This window comes from Nannospalax galili, unplaced genomic scaffold (genome assembly GCF_000622305.1).
Source record: "Nannospalax galili isolate Female #2095 unplaced genomic scaffold, S.galili_v1.0 scaffold1233, whole genome shotgun sequence".
NCBI classification, from domain to species: Eukaryota; Metazoa; Chordata; class Mammalia; order Rodentia; family Spalacidae; genus Nannospalax; species Nannospalax galili.
In genome coordinates, this window is record NW_008333791.1 from 1143184 (window position 1) to 1153897 (window position 10714).

Genomic DNA, 10714 nt, shown 5'->3' on the forward strand with positions numbered 1-10714 from the left:
GATGGGGCGTGCCTCTCTGATAAAGGAACACCAGGGAGCCAAGGTGAGCTTGAAGAGGAGCTGGAACCTGGTCTGGCGAAGCACCCGGGACTCCACCCAACCTGAGGAGAAAGACCTTCATCAATTAGAGGTTCCACCCCTCTTACTCGAAGGCTCTTTTAGGCGTGTTTTAGATTCCGTTTGAACATTCCATCCATCCATCCATCCATCCATCCATCCATCCATCCATCCAATAAATGTTTATTGAGGGCGACGTTTCATTGCTATTCTAGCACTGAGGATGCTGCAGTAAACAAAATAACCAATATCTTTGCTTTCTGTATAGAGTTGCCAGACTTAGCGAATAAAATACAGAACACTAGCAAACTTTGAATTTCAGATAACAGCATTTTTTTTAAGCATGAGCCCATCCAATATTTGTGACAACTTCATACTGAAAAATGATCCTTGCTTAGCCAAAATTTAAGTTCAGCTGGTCTTCCTCTATTTTATCTGCCCATCTACTCCAGTTTATATAGGAGAGCAATATACACACATATGTCACGTGTCAGAAGTTGATGAGCCTTATGAGGAAAACTGAAACACGGTTAGGTGATGGGGCGTGCCTCTCTGATAAAGGAATCTTGGTCAGACTTTTCAAGGAAGTGAGGGAGTGGGCAGTACAATGGCTTCAGGACATGACCAGGAAGACCCTCTTAGCCAAAAAAGAGTGGTAGGAAATGAAGTCAGAGAGACATTGGGGCCTTATATAAGGATTGTTGGGAAACCATTGGGGGCTGTAAGTTGAGAGGAACATACTCTGGCTTTTCAGTGTTAAAAAAGATGGCCCTGGGTACTGTGTGGAAAAAAACAAGGAGAAACAAGGGGCAGTCCAGCTGTATGAGAGTGGTGCCAGGTGGGATGGCTAGCTAGCATTTTGGATGCTTCTTGAAGACAGAGCTAAATATTTGCTGGTAAATTAGATGAGCCATGGTTGACTCCTGAGGCTTGGGGTGGAGAATGGGAAGAGCCTTGCCATTTACTCAGAGGGGAAAGATGTGGGGCAAGCTCAAGAAGCCAATTTGATATTCAAATTTGGATTCCAGTGGACTGCTTGGTATATCTGTTAGGGATTCTGAGCAGAGACTGAGGTCTGAAATATAAACTGTGAAGTTATCAGACACAAATTGTATTTATCACAAAGTTCTCTGAGCTACCTGGTAGAAAGTCAAAATAGTTTTTATTATTGTATTCTTAACTGTGGGACTCATACTGCTTTTGCCTGGAGATTCCCACCCAAAGCCTGGTGAGTATTTGATTTATCTTTAAGTGGTTATCCCAGAGGTACACACCTAATAACAACAAGTGGATAGATACATAAAAAATACAGAAGTGGGACTGGAGAGATGGCTCAGCGGTTAAGAACACTAGCTACTCTTGCAGAGGACTTGGGTACAGTTCCCATATGGCAGCTAACAATTGTCTGTAACTTCAGTTACAGGGGATCCAACGCCCTCCTCTGGCATCCACACGGATGCACTTGCATACACGCAGGCAATACACTCATATACATAAAATAAAGATGATGAATAAAATATTAAAAAGAAATATCAAAGAGGAAAGTGTTGCACAGAGGTAGGGAAGAGCTTAGGAATAAAGAGCTCTGGGGTTAAATCATTCTTGAAATACTACCTCTGTCATTATGACGGCTGTTTGACTTTTATGAGTGTTTTTCCCCTCTGTAAGTGTAATAAACACCCATGTCATAGGACAGACAATGAGACAATGATTGTGACAGTGCTTTTGAAGACCCAAATCATGAGGCAGTTGTCCCATTTTTGTTGTCTCTTCTTGTTTCTACAACTTCTTTTCCCAATACAGTAACGACTAACCACATCTAACCAACTTAAATGTACAGTTTAGCTTCATTAAAATACAATGCAAGTGTTAAATTTGTTCCCCTAGCACCACTGGCTTCTTGCTCAGTAGCCATATGTGGCTAGTAGCTATTAGGAAGCACAGACTCATTCAATTCTACCACCACAGACAGCTTTATTGGACAGTTCTGCACTGGTGCGTCCCCAAAAAAGGTGCAGATGATGTGCTGGATAGCTTTAGTGTTAACTTGACACACCTGGGATGAGGGGGCCTCAGTTGCGGAATTGCCTCCATTGGCCTGACCTGTGGCCATGTCTGTGGGGTATTTTCTTGATGAGTGATGTGGGAGAGCCCAGCCCACTGTGGGTGGTGCCACCCCTGGGTAGATGTGTCTGTGCTTCGTAAGAAAGCAGGCTGAGCAGGGGCCAGGGAGCAAGCCAGTAAGCAGCGTTCCTCCATGGCCTGTGCTCCAGCTCCTTCCTCCAGGTTCCTGCCCTGAGTTCCTACCTTGGGCTCCCCGATAAACTGTGACCTGGGAGATGTAAGACAAATAAACCCTTTCCTCCCCAAGTTGGTAGTGGTCAGAGTGTTTTGTCACAGCAATGGAGAAACAAACTAGGACAGATGAGGTTCCATTTCATAGACACATCCTATGGTCACCAGAAATCATAGGCAGGAGAGGTATCCTGCCAAGGTGGGAGACCTTTCTGTTGTAAATGCTACATCCTTACCAGGAGAACTATGGTTGAGTCTCTCAGGGCAATGGGGCAGGGCTAAGGATTTATTACTTGGTTACAATGACCTCTGCAGACCCTGCCCTCACTCCTGATGGAGCTGGCACTTCTGCTGAGTCTTCCTCATCTGTCTATCTATTTGCTCCAATGTCTATCTATATTCTGGAGACCACATCCCTTCTGTGTTGAGCAAACATACTCCAGGATACTGAGTTACCCTTTAAACACTGCGTACTCTTTCTTTCTTTCAGGAGCTCTTGTCTGTTCTTCTGGTCCCTTTCTTCAGAAATGAGACACTCAAGTCAAGGGATCAAGCCAACTCTCTCAGAGCCAGGGCTCCTGTCCTGAGGAGCCCCATGGTGCTGTCCCACACTGGGACTTCCCAAGGTGGTGGCAGCTTCTCCTTTGGGGATGCTCAGATAGTGACCTTGTGCCTGTGGAGTCCTGTTAACCTGGTTAAAACTTTCCTGAAATGCAGTGTGAGTGTGTGTAGTGATAACAAGGTCACTGAAGTTCTGATGCTTCAGAACTCCTCTCTGTAAAGTGGGGATACTAATATTCCCTGCCTCGCCTTCTGCTCACTGTTTGCTCAGGGAGGGAGTGGAATGAAAATGCTTTATATGCTATGATGTGTCATGGAGGGTGGGTGACTGTCATCTGCCAAATAATTGTGGCAGTTCTCTAGGGAAAGGAAGGGTGCGATGATTTTCTTATGGTCAAAATCATAGTCTTTACAAGTGGCAAAGCTACATCCTGATACCAGTGCTATCTTGGAAGACTCCACAGAGCACTTTCATGTTAGAAAAAAATGAGATAGAGTAGGCCCAGGGTCATGGTCAGAAGTTGGATGCAGGTCTCCTAATTCTTGAGCCAAAAGCTTTTCTCTTTCTGTGATATTTCTCAGTTTGTCAAGCTGTTTAATGTTGTGGTCCTGGTGATTAAAAAGTGCATACAGACTGTGGCGGGCTATAGGACCCTGTTCCATGATTGGGCATACACACTTTCCTTTCCTCTGTTCCTGTATCCCACAGAATCAGCGAAGCAGGGGGGTGATTGGGGATCAAGGAACAGGCAGGCACCCGAGAACCCATCTCAGGAAGGGAGAAGTGCAGAGGTGACAAGAGGCAGGACCTCATGTGATAACAATGCCCAAACAAACAAAACTCAGAAGTACAACTATTCCAAATTTCAAGATGAGGACCACAGAGCATTAAGCCCAAAGTTTAAGGCCCTCTATGAACTTGTGCTGGTCACACACTCATCAAGCTGGCCCCAACTTCAGCTGGCCTACAGGGTAGCTGTGCAGAAGTCATGTGCCTGATACATTATAAATGCTCATAAACATCAGCTGCCCCATTAATGTGATTATAAATTATTAAATATGATATATTATCCATTTATCAAATGTGATTTTGATGACACTTCCATTGTGGGAATACATGTCTATTTACCTAACAGCAAGAGCAACTTCCATTTGCTGCAGCTTCCCTCTTTGGCAAATCGTCCTTTGTGCTTTCCAGTGGTTGCAGGGCGAGGAAGCAACAGAAACAAACATATTTCAATAGTCAGGAATCAGGCATTTTTGTGTTAATCATCACTGAACTAAGTGAATCCTCACTAGGCCAGCATCTTGTCTTTGATCTAACCAAGACAGAAATTGATGCTCAGAGATGGAAAGAGGCGTGTTCAGGTACTCACCACAAATCGATGGCAGATGCAGTGTTTCAGCCTGGAGTTGTCTATCTCCGAAGCCTGACTTTTGTATCCGGTGCTCAGTGCTACATTGACAGAGACTGTTGCCTGTTACCTTTGTCTGCAGCTCATCTGCAAAGAGATCATTAACTGAAGCTGTTACCCTTCCTGGGGTGCCTCTTCAGCTCCCCACAGCCCTTTCCCATCTTTTTGATGCTGTCCTGTCAGCTGCATCCTATACCCTGATGACAAGCCTAAGGACAATGGGAACAGGAAGGACTGAGTGGTAGGAAAGGGACAAAACACCAAGCTGAAGAACGGCTTCTCTTCCATGGACCCCAGCAGCTGGTTTCCAGTGTTACTGTGGGCAGGGGTGAGGACTGCCCTACCATAATGCTCCTCTTCTAGGCACAGCCTTCTCTGAATCACTGCAAGCCTTTGTGCTTCTGCTGAGTGGTAACCACAGCTCCCCATCTATTAACTGCGTCTTTGGCATCTAGAGCAGAGTCCAAGGGGTGAAACTTCGGGGTTGATTGCTGAAGTGAATGATTAAGAGTAGGTAAGACTAATGAGTTTCCACGAACTGTTGATCTTAGTGATCTCATCCACCCATTTGTCTACCCATCTTGTCCCAAGTGAGCTCCTGTTTGTTTGCTAGGTCTTGTGTACACCAATAATACTCTGGCTCTGACCTATAAATGATCCTAGGAAGCAGGCAATGCCTAGCTTTACCATCTCGGGGTAATGCCATAGACAATTTTATAGCGTGTGTGTGTGTGTGTGTGTGTGTGTGTGTGTGTGTATGTGTGTGTGTCTAGCAAGCCAGTAGTGACTAGGCTTGTTTTAGGATAAGAATAATAATCTAATAATCCTGGGAGAAAAGAACCTGTACCATGGCCTCCAACCTACCTGCCTGGCCTCATGCCTTCCCTTATTTCCTGGGAGTTGGCTTACAGCACTAGGTTTGAATTTCAGACTGTTCATTCAGTACTGGTGTGACCTCAGGCACATTCCTTTATCCTTTTGGAGCCAGTTTCCTCATCTGTGAGTTGAAATTAATAATGTTCCCTGTTGGCAGTGCCTGTGGCAAGAATTTAAGTGATAGGATTTGCTAACTACTCTTAGTGCAGTGGCAGGCCATGAAATAAACCTCTGAGGAATCTCAGGGGATTTGGCATAGACTAGCGAAATGAGTACTGAGTTGGACAGGGAGGGGGTCTTCTGACTGAGGAAGCACCTGATGTGTGGGTAGGGTATGAGTGTGTATCAACCCTGAATGTTTGTGGGTAACAGAGGATGGTGGGAGATACTGAATTAGTAGCGTCATGTGGAGACCCTCAAGGATGCCTCCTAAGGCCCCTGAATTCTTTTCTGAGGAGACCACACTGGCTCTGTGGATCTAAGCTCCAGCTCCATTTGATATCCATCATTCCCTCCCGACCTGAGACCAGTGCCAGGCAGACAGAAACGGTAAGCTCGGCCTCTGCTGCCCTCTGCTGCTTTTCTGGATAATTGCACTTTTTGATAGAAGGGAGTCCACCTATGCACAATGAAAACTCTCCCTTGTTTAGATCCACCTTAGAGAGACATGGTCTTATGGTTTAGATCCACCTTAGAGAGACATGGTCTTATTCCTGCTAGGACTCCGTGTGTGTGTGTGTGTGTGTGTGTGTGTGTGTGTGTCTGTGTGTGTGTGTGTCTGTGTGTGTGTGATATAGATAGACATTCATGAATGCATGAACATGATACGAAATGCAGAAAACATAAGGAGGGATGCATCAGGGAAGCTTTCAAATTGTGATATTCATTCTTTTTAAAAATATTCTACTTATTTTTATTTTATGTGTATGAGTGTATTGCCTGTATGTATGTAAGTGCACTAGTGTTGTGCAATGCCACAGAAGTCAGAAGAGGACGTTGGATCTCCTGAAACTGGAGTTACAGATGGTTAGCTGCCATGTGGGTGCTGGGAATCGAACCCAGGTCCTCTGCAAGAGAAGTCAGTGCTCTTAATCCCTGAGCCGTCTCTCCAGCCCTGTGATATTCATTCAGCATTTAATGTATTCTGAACTCTAATCTTTGTTGTGGAGCTACAAGAGAGAAAAATTACAAAAAATCCTGCCTACATGGGGTATATATTCTAATGAAGGGAAATGATTGCTAAATAACACAGATAAATACATAAATGGTATATATGAAAATTAAAGAGAAAAATGAAGCAGAGAAGGAAGACAGTGAGTATTGTTAGGAAGATTGCAACTCTTGAGCTAACATTTGAATAAAGACCCAAGGGAGAGAAAAATATATCTTCTGACACTATTGAGAAACTGGTACAGGACTTTGTCCTGAATAAATAACTAGAAAAATATGAGACAACTATCTAGATACTGGAAAATCTTTAGCACGGGACTGTGATCCCCAAGAGGAGAATACAGTGAGCAGGATGTTCACAAAGCGCTTTCTACCTGATGGCACTCAACAATGGAATATTCACAATATTCAGTGTCCAAAAAATGATATCCAAAGAAGCTGGAAAAATAAACTATCATCAAAAGAAAAATAGCTCCATAAAAATAGGCCCCAAGGGGTTAGAGAAATGATTTAGTGGGTAAAGTGCTTACTGTGTTATTATGAGAACCTGGGTTTGGATCCCCAGTGCTCACACTCCCAGTGTGGTGGCATGTGCCTGCAACCCCAACACTGAGAAGGTCAGAGACAGGCAGGTCCCTGTAGCTCCCTGGCCAGCCAGTCTAGCCAATCAGTGAGCATCAGATTCAGTGAAAGTCTCTGTCTCTGTCCCAAACTAAGGTGGAGGACAACAGAGGATGGCACCTGACATTGACCTCTGGCATCTACATGAGCATGCACAGGCATACTCACCTGACCATATACATGTACACATGTACACACACACACATGAACATACCACACATACACACGACAAAACTTCAAATGACAGAAATGATGGCGTTAAAAACACAGATTTTTTTTTGTGTGTGTGAGACAGGGTCTCCCTGTAGTCCCAAATGGCCTGGAACTTACTATGTAGACCAGTCTGGCCTTGATCTCACAGACATCTGCCTGCCTCTGCCTCCTGGAGTTGTTGAGTTTTCTCAACAGCACATTAATTTTATTCTCATCATGTTGATACAATAGTCACAACTATACAATATAAATATATGAGTAAACCTTTGTGTATCACCTTTGCTTTTTAAATTTTATTTATTTTAATATTTTATTTATTATTTTTATTTTATGTGTATGAGTTATGTGCATGGATATAAGCCCACCTATGTTGTGCAGTGCCCACGGAGGTCAGAAGAGGGTGCTGGATCCCCTGGAACTGGAGTTATGAATGGTTGTTAGTTGCTGTGCGTGTTGGGAATCAAGCCCAGGTCCTCTGCAAGAGCAGTCAATGCTCTTAACCACTGAACAATTGCTCCAGCCCCATATTTAGTTTACTTTTAAAAATTATGTATAGATATGTGTGTGGGTATATGTGAGTGAAGGTGCTCAAGGAGTCCAGAAGAGGGTGCTAGAGTCCCTGGAGCTGGAGTTAACAGGTGGTTGTGAGCTGGGAAAACACACAGTTCCTTTGCAAGAGCAGTATGTGTTCTTAACCTCTGAGCTATCTCTCCAACCCCCGAGCTACAATTTAAAGTATACAGTTTATTTAAAGTTTAGAATTTGATGAATTTTGTCTAATGTATATATCTTTGAAACTATCACAGTAATAATGACTATAAAAATATCAAATATATCCCCCATACCTGGGCAGGTGGGCCTATGTTGTATAAGAAAGCAGGTTGAGCAGGGGCCAGAGGAGCAAGCCAGTAAGCAGCATTCCTCTATGGCCTGTACTCTAGCTCCTGCCTCCAGGTTCCTGCTCTGAGTTTCTATCTTGGGTCCCCTCAATGATGAACTGTGACCTGGGAGATGTAAGCCAAATTAAACCCTTTTCTCTCCAAGTTGCTTGGGCCAGAGTGTTTTTCACAGTAGTGGAGAAACAAACTAGAACAGAAATTGGTATCGAGAGTCGGGTATTGCTGTGACAGATCTGTCCTTGGTGTTTTAGGAGGATTATGGAAGTGTTTGGAACTTTAGGCTGGAAGAGCTATTGAGTGCTCAGAGTTTGTTGCTGTGAAGCTGGTAACAATTATGCTTAAAGAGTTATAGATGATGGATGCCTGGCTTGTGAAGCTTCAGAGGGAAGCAGAAGACTATGAGGGCTGTTTGTGTGATATTTTGAATTGAGAATCTGTGGGTTCTGGTCAGATGAGGCTGAAGAATCAGTTGAGATTAAGAAGAGATTGGAACCGGAAGTAAAACCTTTGCTTTATTGGGACAATTGATGATGGTTATCTGGGGCTGAAAAAATCAGCTGTAAGTAGCAAGAGACCAGCATCACTGTGGTGAAATTTTCTGGAAGGTATTTCCTCAGGGTCAGGGTACAGAAGCTGTGGTACAGAGGGGACCCAAACTGCCATCTCAAGCTGGAAGTAGGACATGGTAATGTGTAAGAGTCTCCTGCATGGTTCTGGTGTTGAAAGAGTAAAGAGGTCACAGAAAACAGCTGAGACTTGGCACTCTGAGAGGCCAGGAAAGGCCATAGGTGAAAGTGCAGCTTTAGTTGCAGTGAAGACCCCAGGATTGAAGGGGTCATTCTGAGAACCAAGGCTTTGCACCCCAAGAGGCCAGAATAAGGCATTGGTGAGGGTGCAGTCTCAGCTTCAGTGGAGACCCCAGCATTTTGGAGATGCTGGGACCATGGGAGGACCACCAAGGTCAGCAGCAGGTGTGGAATGGAGCCGGCCTGGGTCTACGAGATGAGCTGTGTGTGCTATGGATGGCAGAGTCAGAGACGTGGAGCTGCCAAAACCCTTTGGAGCCCAGATTGTGAGTGAATCCCAGATATCCAGCCTTTATCTACTTTGCTGGACTTAGGTTTTGCTTAGGTGTGCCTGATTCTTCCCTTTGAAATAAGACAGTGCTTGTTTTGGATTTTAGATGAGCCTGCAGCTAAGGGACTTTTAAAAGAGTATGAACATTTAAGTGTTTGGATTTTTAAAAAATTAATAACCACATGATTAGAAGATGCATTCCTTTACAGCTTTAACTTAGTAGCATTAAAAATGAGTTTTTCTGTATGAGACAGTATATTTTATCTGATTATTACTAGTCACAGTTGGTTACACTTGGATCCTTGGCACCTGAGTATGGCTATAAACTCAGGTAGATTTCAATGCTTATGTTTATCACCTCTACTAATTAACATGAGGTAAATTTTTATGCTTCCTCTGCAAATATAACTCATTTTTAAATTTGTTGTTTTTTTTTGCATATATCATACAGAACACCCAAACAATCTTATTCATCGATATACCCACTTCCCAAATGGCACCCTCCCATAGCCACCCCCTCCCACACAGTGGAGCCCATATACTCTGTCATCCCTGTTACTGTCTACTGTGTTGTCGACATCCCCAGGCATTCTCCAGTGCTTGTCCATCTGCTGAATCTAGTCTGCCTATCTAGAGATCCTTGTTTTAGAAAGATCACCTGTTCCTCATCTAGCAGCAATTAGCTGTCAATATTCCTTTAGAAAAGATTGGGGTCTGCTGATAATTTTCCCAGTTCTATGATGGATTACTGTCTGGGAGTCTTTTGGGCCACTCTGGTCAATAACTCAAAGGAAGGAAGGTATCTCCTCTCTGGCATTGTTTCTTGTTATGTAGCCTTTAGGTATACATATGGACTCAAAAAATTATATTGACCCCATTAATCTTTGGTTATACTTTCCTTCTGGGTGTTTAAGACCCTACAGTTGGCCCAGATAAGCAAATTTATTTTTTACTGTTAAGGCTCTTTGAGGATCTGTTCCTCAGGGGTCACATGGGCTTGGAAGGAGGCCCTGGCTCCTTTCTTTTACCTGTTCCGTCTATGTGAAGATAAGACAAAGGTTCTGCTAGACCATGCGACTTCGCTTGGAAGCATGGAGGAAAAGAGGAAATGTTTCCTCAGTGTTGACCCTTTTCTTTGTAGACTGGACACTGGTTCAGGTACATCTGGTGGGGTCTCCACAGCCTCCTTGATCAAGAGGACAGGTTACTCACAACAGTTACAGGACATTTTGACAAATGCTCATAGTCCCTTGGAACTTAGTCTACCTGTGAGGGCAAAGAACAAAAACTGTCCTTTAAGTTTCTCTGACTGAATTACTATAGGCCTCAAAGTATGGCTGTTAAACATCCAAGAAGGTTAGTTCCACCATTCTGGTACTTTTATTTATGATGTGCCATGTAGACAAACCTTGGGCAAAGACTAAACATTCTCAGATAAACCTTGCCTAGACATATATAATATTCCTTGATCAAGCTGCATGTATAATTTGTCAGTAGGTTGTTGGACTAATATGGTTCCCTCTGGTTTTC